The following is a 13,521-nucleotide window of genomic DNA, read 5'->3' as shown; positions in this document are numbered from 1 at the left end:
AGATGCTCAAGTTGGACAAGGACACGACCGAACAGGTTGTGGGAGAGGTATTTAAGCCTTTAATAACGCCGTTGCAAGAATTGGTGGATACTTCAAAGCTGCAGCAGCAGCAGCAGCAGCAGCATATTGAACAAGAAATTAAAACGGAACTACCGGATGTTACAATAAAAAAAAAAAGAAAAAGATGGCGAGAGTACCAGGGATGATGATGATGAGGAGGATAAGGATATGATGAATAAGAATTCTCGACCTCGTATGTAATCTATTATAGAGTCTTGGTGATCGGTCAATTAAGAAAACGTATTTTTAGTTAACGTTTCGACCCGGATATGGGCCCTCCTCAGAACGATTTATTTTTTCAAACTGTCAAAAATAACAAAAAGATTTTTGTAAAATACATAATAGTACTAGAAGTAATCAGACTTGAATATTGTAGATGTAATACTCTCAGAGTTATTATATATTGTTGATAGTAAGAACCTTATGATTAATTGAATAAGGATGTTTTTTGAGTGTTATTTACCTTTTGAATTAAGTAAGTGGACTAAGATGTAGTCGAATTCACAATTACAATTGGTGGAAACAGTGTTCTTTTGAGTGACGGTAGACAATGTCAATCTTCAGTTATTTTATATGTGGGAGTTAATAGTTGGTAGTCATTAATTAAAAAGATTAAAGAACTATGTTTTTTCACAGTCAGTATGTCATTGTGTTAAAAGGTTATTAAAGCAGGTCTTTTAAGCAATAAAATTAATTCACAGGTGTCAATGAAGTGGAGGTAGGCTCTTTATAATTAATTCTACATGTCTAACGAAATATTGTTGGTTGAACCAATTGTGTCAACAGGTGAATAACGACTGATGGGAGAAAATAATATAATCCAGAGTGAAGGTGAACCTATTATAAACAATTATACAGAAAAACAGTAAATATTTTGTAAGAAAAGTTGTGTAGAAAGGACTGTATAATGGGGACAAAAAATTTTTTATATGTAGTTAGGGTTAAACAATATTTGTTGTGTGGGCGGAGATTAGAGGTTTGTAAATATTACTTAAATGTTCAACATCTTGTCTAAGATTAACAGAATTGGTGTGACCTACAATGTTGCACATTTCTAATAACAGTCTTCTATAACAATTGTGTTCTTCACAAAGGATGTTTGTGTTGTCGTAATTAAAAGTGTGTTGTTTATCGATACTATGTTTCGTTAGAGCTGTGTGACGTTCTTCAATCTCATGTACGTTGCGTTGGTGTTCCCTAATTCTAGTGTTGAGATGTCGACCAGTTTGACCTATGTAGACTTGATTGCAATCATTGCATGGTATTTTATACACGACATTAGATCGTTTGCCCGTGGGGATCTTGTCTTTTCCTGTATCAAAAACTAGTTGTAAATCTTTTGAATTTTTTCCAACAAACTTGACATTATATTTGGCGAATAAGCGGTTACGTGACTCAAAGAGACCGGATACATATGGGATGGGGATATATGTAGTAGCGGGTCTATTGTTATCTTCAGCGGGAGCAGAGTCAATATTATTGTCAGGTATGTTGTTGATGTAGGTGCGTCTCTTATCAATTTGTTGGTGTAATAGGCCATGAGGGTAATCATTCCATCTTAGTATATTGTATATGAGCGACAGGTTTTTTTCCTGGAACTCTGTACTAGCTAGTTTGATAGCTCGGTCAACTAGGTTAAAGATGGTGCCTATTTTGAAGGACAAAGGATGGTGAGAATTAAAATTCAGGTATCTTTGTGACCAGGTTTTTTTGTGAAACCAATCTGTCTTGATAATATTATTGTTGTGTATCAACAATACGTCTAAGAAACTGATGGCGTTATTTTCTTCTGTTTCGATAGTAAATTGTAGTCCAGGATGGCACCGGTTAAAAATATTAAGAATGTGATGTATTTTTTCATTTGGAACAGCAGTAAGAATATCATCTACGTATCGAAAATAGAACGGTAAAACAAAACCAAGGTCGTTAATGCAAGACGTTTCCAAGTCTTCCATGACGAGGTCTGACAAGATTGGGGAGAGAGGAGATCCCATAGGCAAACCAAACTGTTGTGCGTAAGTATCATTATTAAATTTGAATATTACGGAGTCAAAAAATATTTTTAAAGCTTTTTCAAGTTCACTAAGGGGGATTGGGATCTTATTTTCTAAAGAAGCCCAACGATTGTTTATTGCACGCATTGCGAGATCTGTAGGAACGTTGGTGAAGAGTGAAATTACATCTAAAGATATTAACGTGTAATTGTCTGGGATAATCAATGTTTTAATTTTATCCACTGAGAAAAAGCTATCCTTAACTCTCGAGATGGGAGGTGTGATATTGGTGGTGAGCCATGAATTGATTGTTTTGGCTAAGGTATAGGTCGGGCTATTGACAAATGAGACTAGATGATGAGTGAGAATTTCTTCTCTGCATGCACGATGTGAGGAGACTGTAGTGTGTAGATGTTTATGTTTACCCTTTTCAATCCTTTGCTTCCGATGAGAAGCCCGTAAGACGGCAATGCCGTCTAATGAATGAGATGCGGGTGTGCAAATCATTAATCTACGAGAGAATTTTGTTGAGAATATGTAAATTTGAACAACTGGTGAATTTGAAAAATTAACGACGGAGCCAGGAATCGAACCTGCAATCTAGCGATGCTTTACCGGAGACTTACTCCACTAGACCACCTAGCCAAACCAAAGGATTGAAAAGGGTAAACATAAACATCTACACACTACAGTCTCCTTACATCGTGCATGCAGAGAAAAAATTCTTACTCATACAAATCGGGCACATGAAAACAAATTTGAACTCACTGGTTATGAGAGAAATTAAAGACAACAGAGTCAGGGCGGCTAGGTGGTCTAGTGGAGTAAGTCTCCGGTAAAGCATCGCTAGATTGCAGGTTCGATTCCTGGCTCCGTCGTTAATTTTTCAAATTCACCAGTTGTTCAAATTTACATATTCTCAACAAAATTCTCTCGTAGATTAATGATTTGCACACCCGCATCTCATTCATTAGACGGCATTGCCGTCTTACGGGCTTCTCATCGGAAGCAAAGGATTGAAAAGGGTAAACATAAACATCTACACACTACAGTCTCCTCACATCGTGCATGCAGAGAAGAAATTCTCACTCATCATCTAGTCTCATTTGTCAATAGCCCGACCTATACCTTAGCCAAAACAATCAATTCATGGCTCACCACCAATATCACACCTCCCATCTCGAGAGTTAAGGATAGCTTTTTCTCAGTGGATAAAATTAAAACATTGATTATCCCAGACAATTACACGTTAATATCTTTAGATGTAATTTCACTCTTCACCAACGTTCCTACAGATCTCGCAATGCGTGCAATAAACAATCGTTGGGCTTCTTTAGAAAATAAGATCCCAATCCCCCTTAGTGAACTTGAAAAAGCTTTAAAAATATTTTTTGACTCCGCAATATTCAAATTTAATAATGATACTTATGCACAACAGTTTGGTTTGCCTATGGGATCTCCTCTCTCCCCAATCTTGTCAGACCTCGTCATGGAAGACTTGGAAACGTCTTGCATTAACGACCTTGGTTTTGTTTTACCGTTCTATTTTCGATACGTAGATGATATTCTTACTGCTGTTCCAAATGAAAAAATACATCACATTCTTAATATTTTTAACCGGTGCCATCCTGGACTACAATTTACTATCGAAACAGAAGAAAATAACGCCATCAGTTTCTTAGACGTATTGTTGATACACAACAATAATTATATCAAGACAGATTGGTTTTCACAAAAAAACCTGGTCACAAAGATACCTGAATTTAAACTCTCACCATCCTTTGTCCTTCAAAATAGGCACACTCTTCAACCTTGTTGACAGAGCTATCAAACTAGCTAGTACAGAGTTCCACGAAAAAAACCTGTCAATCATATACAATGTACTAAGATGGAACGATTACCCTCATGGCCTATTACACCAACAAATTAATAAGAGACGCACCTATATCAACAACATACTTGAAAATAATATTGACTCTGCTCCCGCTGAAGATAACAATAGACCCGCTACTACATATATCTCCATCCCACATGTAGCCGGCCTCTTTGAGTCACTTAACCGCTTATTCGCCAAATATAATGTCAAGTTTGTTGGAAAAAATTCAAAAGATTTACAACTAGTTTTTGATACAGGCAAAGACAAGATCCCCATGGGCAAACGATCTAATGTCGTGTATAAAATTCCTTGCAATGACTGCAATCAAGTCTACATAGGTCAAACAGGTCGACATCTCAACACTAGAATTAGGGAACACCAACGCAACATACATGAGACTGAAGAACGTCACACAGCTCTAACGAAACATAGTATCGATAAACAACACACTTTTAATTACGACAACACAAACATCCTTTGTGAAGAACACAATTATTATAGAAGACTGTTATTAGAAATGTGCAACATTGTAGGCCATACCAATTCTGTTAATCTTAGACAAGACGTTGAACATTTAAGTAATATTTACAAACCTCTAATCTCCGCCCACACAACAAATATTGTTTAACCCTAACTACATATAAAAAATTTTTTGTCCCCATTATACAGTCCTTTCTACACAACTTTTCTTACAAAATATTTACTGTTTTTCTGTATAATTGTTTATAATAGGTTCACCTTCACTCTGGATTATATTATTTTCTCCCATCAGTCGTTATTCACCTGTTGACACAATTGGTTCAACCAACAATATTTCGTTAGACATGTAGAATTAATTATAAAGAGCCTACCTCCACTTCATTGACACCTGTGAATTAATTTTATTGCTTAAAAGACCTGCTTTAATAACCTTTTAACACAATGACATACTGACTGTGAAAAAACATAGTTCTTTAATCTTTTTAATTAATGACTACCAACTATTAACTCCCACATATAAAATAACTGAAGATTGACATTGTCTACCGTCACTCAAAAGAACACTGTTTCCACCAATTGTAATTGTGAATTCGACTACATCTTAGTCCACTTACTTAATTCAAAAGGTAAATAACACTCAAAAAACATCCTTATTCAATTAATCATAAGGTTCTTACTATCAACAATATATAATAACTCTGAGAGTATTACATCTACAATATTCAAGTCTGATTACTTCTAGTACTATTATGTATTTTACAAAAATCTTTTTGTTATTTTTGACAGTTTGAAAAAATAAATCGTTCTGAGGAGGGCCCATATCCGGGTCGAAACGTTAACTAAAAATACGTTTTCTTAATTGACCGATCACCAAGACTCTATAATAGATAGGATAAGGATACGCATGATGGGAATTTCATGGACGCAAGTGATGAAACACTGAAGTTTGGTGAAATTTCTACTCCAAGTACGCCGGTGAAGAAAACAACGGATTCCATGGCGCGATATTTGAAAATGTTCAGCACAAGCAAAAAGAGGGATTTGGATACCACATACGGTGTTCGAAAGTTGACAAACGGTATGATGATTGGTGATACGCCGATCAATTTCATTGATAATCTGGTCAATGTGGGAGATGAAAGTTATAAGAGAACACCAGGATTACTTGAATTATTGTTTAAAAAATCACCCGATGCATTGATTGTGAATGACGCGGACAAGAATAATCACATGAAAATTATAACGCCGACAAATGCGTATCGAAAACGTTACCAAGCCGATGAAAGTCTTCGAGATAATTTAGGAAGCGCAAAGTATAGAAATTTCGTTGAAAATATGTAAATTTGAACAACTGGTGAATTTGAAAAATTAACGACGGAGCCAGGAATCGAACCTGGTATCTAGAGATGCTTTACCGGAGACTCACTCCACTAGACCACCTAGCCGCCCTGACTCTGTTGTCGTTAATTTCTCTCATAACCAGTGAGTTTAAATTTGTTTTCTTGTACCAACTTTATGTATGAGTAAGAATTTCTTCTCTGTATGCACGATGTAAGGAGACTGTAGTGTGTAGATGTTATGTTTACCCTTTTAATCCTTTGCTTCCGATGAGAAGCCCGTAAGACGGCAATGCCGTCTAATAAATGAGATGCGGGTGTGCAAATCATTAATCTACGAGAGAATTCTGTTGGAAATATGTAAATTTGAACAACTGGTGAATTTGAAAAATTAAAAATGCGGCACACCCGCATCTCATTTATTAGACGACATTGCCGTCTTATGGGCTTCTCATCGGAAACAAAGGATTGATAGGGTAAACATAACATCTACACACTACAGTCTCCTTACATCGTGCATGCAGAGAAGAAATTCTTACTCATATAGAAATTTCATTGCACAACACGTTAGCTCGCCGAAAAAAACGGGTAAAGGCTTACCCGACTATGAGATTGCGCGAAAGGAAGGCCAAGATGTTGATTACGTCTACAGGGATGATCCAAATGAAATTGTAGATCGTCTCAGGCTGCTTGAGGCGTCACAGGCAGCAAGCAATACCAGCCATTCTGACGAAATAGTCTCCATTATTGAGGAGTTGCGCGAGGCTGGAATCGTTTATTAGCGGCGGATAAATGTTAGAATTTATATCCAAATGAAACTACTGCCGCCACCTGTCGGGAGTTATGTATATTAGGTAAACGTCAAATGTAATGTCGATAACATGTAAACGTCAGATTTAATGTCATTATTATATTAGAAATACAGTTGAGTTGTTCATCAGCCATCACGTTATTTACTTTAGGTTATGGGCCCAGACCATAACACGCGTTAAAATAAAGTTTCTTGTTAGTATTTCGCATAGGTTTTGTGTCGTGTAAGAAAGACAATGAGTTCCAATTACCTCGCAAGCATTCCTAAGCTAAAAGGAAGAGAGAATTTCGACGATTGGGCGTTCGATGTAGAAAACCTACTGGTTCTCGAAGGTGCTGACAAATACCTGAAAACAGAAGGTACCGAAGCTACAGAGGCAGCGACAGATGCAAAGGCACGAGCAAAATTGATTTTGACGATCGATTCATCGTTATTTGTACACATAAAGGAAACAAAGACCACGAAGGAATTATGGGCAAAACTACGAACTTTGTTCGACGATTCAGGATTTTCGAGGAAGATTACTTTGCTTCGTCATCTAATATCCATAAGATTAGATAATTGTGAGAATATGACGAATTATGTGACACAAATAGTGGAAACGTCTCAACGTTTAAGTGGCACAGGGTCTGCCATCAACGATGAATGGGTGGGTTCTTTATTACTCGCCGGATTACCAGAGCAATTTATGCCAATGATTATGGCTATAGAACACTCGGGAATTCCAATCACTGCCGATTCCATCAAGACGAAATTGATCGATATGGAATCAATCAACTCTAGTGAAACGGAACGTAATTCAGCATTAGTGGCTAGAAGTTGGCATAATAAAAAGAAAAACGGCAAAGTTGGCAGCAATGGTAGTACCAGTCAAAATGGCGGATATACATCGAACTCAAATGTCAAAAATACGAAAACTAATAAAATGATAACATGTTATCATTGCAAGCAGATAGGCCATTATCGTAATCAGTGTCCACTTTCGAACGAGAAAACAGATAATAAGAAACAGAGTAACGCATTCAACGTTGTTTTTCTTAGCGCAAAGTTCAGCAAAAGTGATTTCTACATAGATTCGGGGGCAAGCATGCACATGACGGCGAATGAAGATTGGTTGAAAAACTCTAATTATTCACAGAATTTACCTGAGATAATAGTTGCGAATGAGACAAAAGTGCCTGTTTTATGCTCTGGAGACGTGGAAATAACAACAAGTCATAACTACAACATTACTATCAAAAATATGTTGTGTGTACCTAGTCTCGCAACTAACCTATTATCAGTAAGTGAATTGATAAAGAATGGAAACAGTGTAGTTTTCGAGCCTAACAAGTGTTTGATTAGAAATCAATTAGGCGAATTAGTTGCTGAAGCTGATTTAATTGATGGTGTGTACAGAGTTAATTTACAAACACAGAACTGTTTATTGACTTCAACTCAAGTAAGTGGGGAAACATGGCACAGACGACTTGGCCATATAAACAGTATGGATATGAACAAAATGAAGCGTTGTGGTTTAGTGGATGAACTGAATTATCCTGACTCTTTTACAACAGGCAAGTCAAGCTGTCAGACATGTTGTGAAGGAAAGCAGTCAAGATTGCCATTTGCGACAGGTTCACGTGCAACAGAAATACTTCAAATTGTACATTCAGACATCTGTGGTCCCATGGAGATCAAGTCAATTGCAGGTGCTAGATATTTTGTGCTATTTATAGACGACTATACTCGGATGACCTTCATTTACTTCCTGAAAGCTAAAAGTGAAGTGTTGAACTATTTTAAAGAATTCAAGTCTATGGCGGAGAATATTCACAATACAAAAATAAAACATTTAAGAACTGACAATGGATGCGAATATTGCAGCAATGAATTTGAAAATTACTTGAAGTCTGACGGCATTATTCATCAAAAAACAAACCCATATACCCCGGAGCAGAATGGACTCTGTGAGCGATCAAACAGAACCATAGTGGAGAAAGCAAGATGCTTACTTTTCGAAGCTGATTTGGAAAAGAAATATTGGGCAGAAGCTGCAAATACAGCCGTCTATTTAAAAAACAGATCGGTAGCTTCAGGTATTGAAAAGACTCCGTTTGAATTATGGACTGGTAAAAAACCCAACTTGGAACATATACATGTTTTTGGGAGTACTGTGATGGCACATATACCAAAGGAAAAAAGGACCAAGTGGGATAAGAAGTCTAAGAAATATATATTGGTTGGTTTTTGTGAAAATGTGAAGGGTTACAGAATTTATGATCCCGCCTCTAATATTATTACAAACAGCAGAGATGTTGTAATCATGGAAATACCAAAGAAAGAAATCACTGTCTCAGTTCCCATGGAAAGCACAGATTCAGTGGGGGAATTAAGTGAAGAATCTGTGGTGAAACTTAAACCTATTTATCATTCAAGTTCAAGTGAATACCTAGATGGTGAATGTTCTGATGACAGGCAAAAGATGCAAGATGAAACAGAAGGTGAGAATTCTTCAGCAGGAGGGACATCTAGTGAGCAGCAGGCATCTGCTGATGATGATGAGGAAGGAAAGAACTCATCACCACAAGGGATACCATGTCAGCCACTGTCCTGTGAAGAAACATTGAAGAGACCTAGGAAGAAACCATCAAGATATGGTCATGCTAACATGACATGTACTACTACCTCTACAGGTGAAGACAGCTTGACTTATGAGGAGGCTATCCATGGTCCAGAAAAACAGCAGTGGCTCCAGGCAATGGCAGAGGAGCTTCAGTCATTCGATGACAATCAGGTGTGGGAGATTGTCGATGCTCCAGATAATGCAAGTGTAGTGCAGTGTAAGTGGGTCTTACGTAAGAAATATGACTGTGATGGTAAAGTGAGATATCGAGCCAGATTAGTAGCCAAAGGTTTTTCGCAAAAGGCTGGCATTGACTACCAAGAAACCTTTTCCCCAGTGATTAGACATTCAACCTTGCGGTTACTATTAGCATTGAGTGTGCAGTTAGACATGGACATAACTCACTTAGATGTGACAACAGCCTTTCTTAATGGACATTTAAAAAAAAGTATCTTTATGCAATTGCCTGAAGGATTCTCTAGTAAAAATTCAAACAAAGTATTGAAATTAAAAAAGGCTGTATATGGTTTAAAACAAAGTTCACTTGTTTGGTATCAAAAAGTAGAGGAAATATTATGCAGTTTAGGGTTCAGTAAATGTAAATTGGAACCTTGTGTATTTATAAAAAACCATAATAACAATAAGAAAACTATTGTTGGTGTATATGTAGATGATTTCCTAATTTTTTCAAATTACAAGACTGAAAGTGACTCTCTGATAAATGCATTAAATATAAATTTCAAAATAAAGAATCTAGGCCAGGTCAAACAGTATCTAGGCATGCGAATTAATGTAAACAGAGATTCAAATGTAATTACAATTGATCAGGAGCATTATATTGAACAATTACTTCAAAAGTTTAATATATCTGAATGTAATACTGCCAATACACCTATTGAATGTAAATTAAACATTGAAAAGTCTGATGTTTGTGTAGATAAGTTACCTTATCAAAATTTAATAGGTAGCTTGATGTATTTAGCGGTCTTGACAAGACCAGATATCTCTTTCTCAGTCAGCTACCTAAGTCAATTTAACAATTGTTATTCATATATTCATTGGAATTATGCAAAGCGAATTTTAAAATATTTGTCAAAAACAAAGAATTATTGTTTGCAATATTCCAAAAAAAGGGCAGAACTAGAAGGCTTTGTAGATGCAGATTGGGCCAGTGATTCCTCAGACAGAAGGTCTTATACAGGTTTTTGTTTTATAAAATCTGGGTCTGCCATTTCTTGAGAAAGCAAGAAGCAAAGAACAGTAGCCTTAAGTAGCTCTGAAGCAGAACACATGGCTTTATCGGAAGCTTGTCGTGAAGCTATTTATTTACAGGACTTAGAATCTGAATTAAGAGGTCATTGTAATAAAATAGTTTTATATAATGACAGTCAGAGTGCATTAAAGATGGCAAATAATCATCAAACTCACAAGCGGTCTAAGCACATTGATGTGAGATACAATTTTGTCAAAGATACTGTTAATAGTGGTCGAGTTCAAACAAATTATTTGCCAACTTCCAATATGCCAGCTGACTTATTAACTAAAGGATTATCAGGTGAAAAGCATTATAAATTTATAAAAAAACTTGGTATGGTTGAAAATTAAATTTATTGTTGTATCTGATTGTAATAGATTGTAAGTGATATTTAGTTTGTTTTTCATTTTGATATAGTGGGGGTGTTAGAATTTATATCCAAATGAAACTACTGCCGCCACCTGTCGGGAGTTATGTATATTAGGTAAACGTCAAATGTAATGTCGATAACATGTAAACGTCAGATTTAATGTCATTATCATATTAGAAATACAGTTGAGTTGTTCATCAGCCATCACGTTATTTACTTCAATAAACATAGAATCACCATTTGTTCAGTGACCGTCCAGTGATGAGTATAGACATATTTGGACGACACTCGGAGCGAGGTGGGGGTGAAAATTTGTTCGTGGGCCTCCGGGTGTTGGATTCAAAACCACCAACGACAATCAGTATGATTTGGATGGTAAACGATTGTGTAACATAGCTGATCCGCAGCACTCTACCGATGCTGTTTCCTTTAAAGTTCTCAATACCGCTTTACGGTCTATGGCTGTGGATATTGTGGATACTTTTCAATCAAATTTTGAGAGTTTCGCGCATGAGCACAACGAGGAGTTGAAACAGCTACGCATAACTAACGAAATTATAGAAAACACGTTGAATCGCATCAAACATATTGGGGAGCAAGCAACACCGACGCCGGGACAGACCAGCAGGGAATTAGTATCGATTGAGGAACCAGAGTGGTTGGACGGTAATTCGAAAAATTAATAGGTGAAGAGTTGGGAACAATGAAGACTGTAATAGCTGCTGAACTCCACAGACAGGCTCGACGCAACTATCCGCGCCGATTCGTAGATGTAGGTGGACTGGATGAAACCTGGCCAGCTGATCTCGTCGATATGACCGCATACAGCTCGCACAACAAGGGATACAAATACCTCCTAACAATCGTCGATATATTTTCCAAGTACGCGTGGGCGGTGCCGATAGTCCAAGAGTGGGAAAGTTGTCACTGCCACCATGAAATCTCTACTGACCCAGAGCCGTATACCTACACATCAACACGTTGATTAAGCAAAGAATATTACAACAGCGAATTCAAAGCCCTCGTGAAGCATCACAATATCAACATGTATTCGACATTCAGCAACTTATAGGCGTCAATATGCGAACGATTCAATCGAGCATTGAAAAATAAAATGTGGAAGCGGTTTACTCTCCAAGGATCGTACGAGTGGATTATTATTTTGGATGATTCAATGAAGTCCTACAACAACACCAAACATCGCACGATTCGAATGAAACCGATGGATGTTAGCAGGGAGAATGAAAAACAGCTGCATCGTAGCGTGTACAAGCCTCGGCAAATCAAACGAAGTAATCGTGCGCGGAAATTCAGTGTGGGCGTTCGAGTTCGAATCAGCAAGTACAAGAATGTATTCGAAAAAGGCTATACACCCAATTGGACGACTGGTATATTCACCGTGAGTGAGATGAAAAATACCAATCCACCGACGTACAAACTTACCAATTATTAAGATCATCCCATCATCCCATCGAGGGAGGCTTCTACGAGTAGAAGCTTGGCAGAGTAAAATATCCCGACGGCTACCTTGTGGAGAACGTATTACGCAAACGGGGGAATCAGGTTTATGTGAAGTGGTTGCGTTTTGATAGTTCGCACAATAGCTGGATAAATAAAACAGACATGTGACATAATTTGTATGTATTTTCCGAATTACAATAATAGATTTGAATATAAAAATATTTCCACATATATCTCCTTTGTACGCACATGTGCCATACTCGGCACTATGAAAATAATAACAATAACAACAACAACAACGACAACAACAACGACAACAAGAACAATAATAATAATCTGCAATTTTTCCATACGATTATCACACATTTTATTTTTGGAAAACTTTTTTTCATTCTCAGAAAACTTTTTTTCATTTTCTGAAAACTTTTTTCACGTGTTAATTATGTTACGGGGTAGATTGCGTAGGCTCCGATGAGCGGTAATCGGAGCTTACTCCACGCCCAGCCAAGATGTTATTTGGCTATTATAGGGTCCGTTCACGTCGACTATGCACTCGTGTGCTACTACTATCAATGCATCAAGTGAATGGAATAGAAAGGGATCGGTATTAAGGGAAGGTGAACGATTCAAAGTATATGACTGTTTATTAGTAGTCAATGCAACGGAGTCGGTCGAGGGAAAAAGGTATGGTTTTGGTTTAGAGGGATAGGTGTCTTGCTTGAGCGCTAGGATGGATCTGCCTAGTTTAGCGGGATGTAGCAGGCAAGCTAGCCGCGAGTTACAGAAGAATCTGCTGACTCGCGGACGATAAGAGTAGACTATAGAGCGTAAGGTAACTAAGAGTGTGGGAAAGGAATAAGAAGTCTGGAGGACGTAACAATCAAATGGGAATAAAGTTTTCGGACAACTTTTTTTCATTTTCTGAAAATTTTTTTTCAATTTCTGAAAACTTTTCTGGTGGTAAACAAATAAAAATGAATCATTTCTCGATATATCAATAATAAATAAATAAATAGTTATTAAGTATATGAAATCACATTTGCAAATCCAGTCAATATTTACAGTAATTCTACGTCTACAGTTTTATCCTATAGCTATTGATTGCTGGTACAAACCCCCAAGGTAGGGTGTCAATCTGTGCAGTTATCAATTGCCGCTTGTTATCTTGCCAACTCGGAGCCAATTATTTTTGTACGATCGTGCTTACTTCATGTTGTTTACTTCGTATTAAACACTAGGGAAGGGTCAACTCTTGGTAAGCCATCAGACAGG

At 37.1% G+C, this 13,521-nt stretch overlaps 1 protein-coding gene across 1 annotated transcript in view; it reads right to left on the bottom strand.

The window, feature by feature from the left end:
* The window catches only part of LOC107226033, a 122,575-nt gene that overhangs the window by 77,844 nt on the left and 31,210 nt on the right, over positions 1-13,521 (bottom strand). The gene's annotated exons all lie outside the window — the stretch shown is intronic.

The sequence above is a fragment of the Neodiprion lecontei genome, chromosome 4, assembly GCF_021901455.1.
Source record: "Neodiprion lecontei isolate iyNeoLeco1 chromosome 4, iyNeoLeco1.1, whole genome shotgun sequence".
NCBI classification, from domain to species: Eukaryota; Metazoa; Arthropoda; class Insecta; order Hymenoptera; family Diprionidae; genus Neodiprion; species Neodiprion lecontei.
Note: the sequence above shows the minus strand (reverse complement) of the source record. Positions and strands in the feature narration are given on the sequence as shown.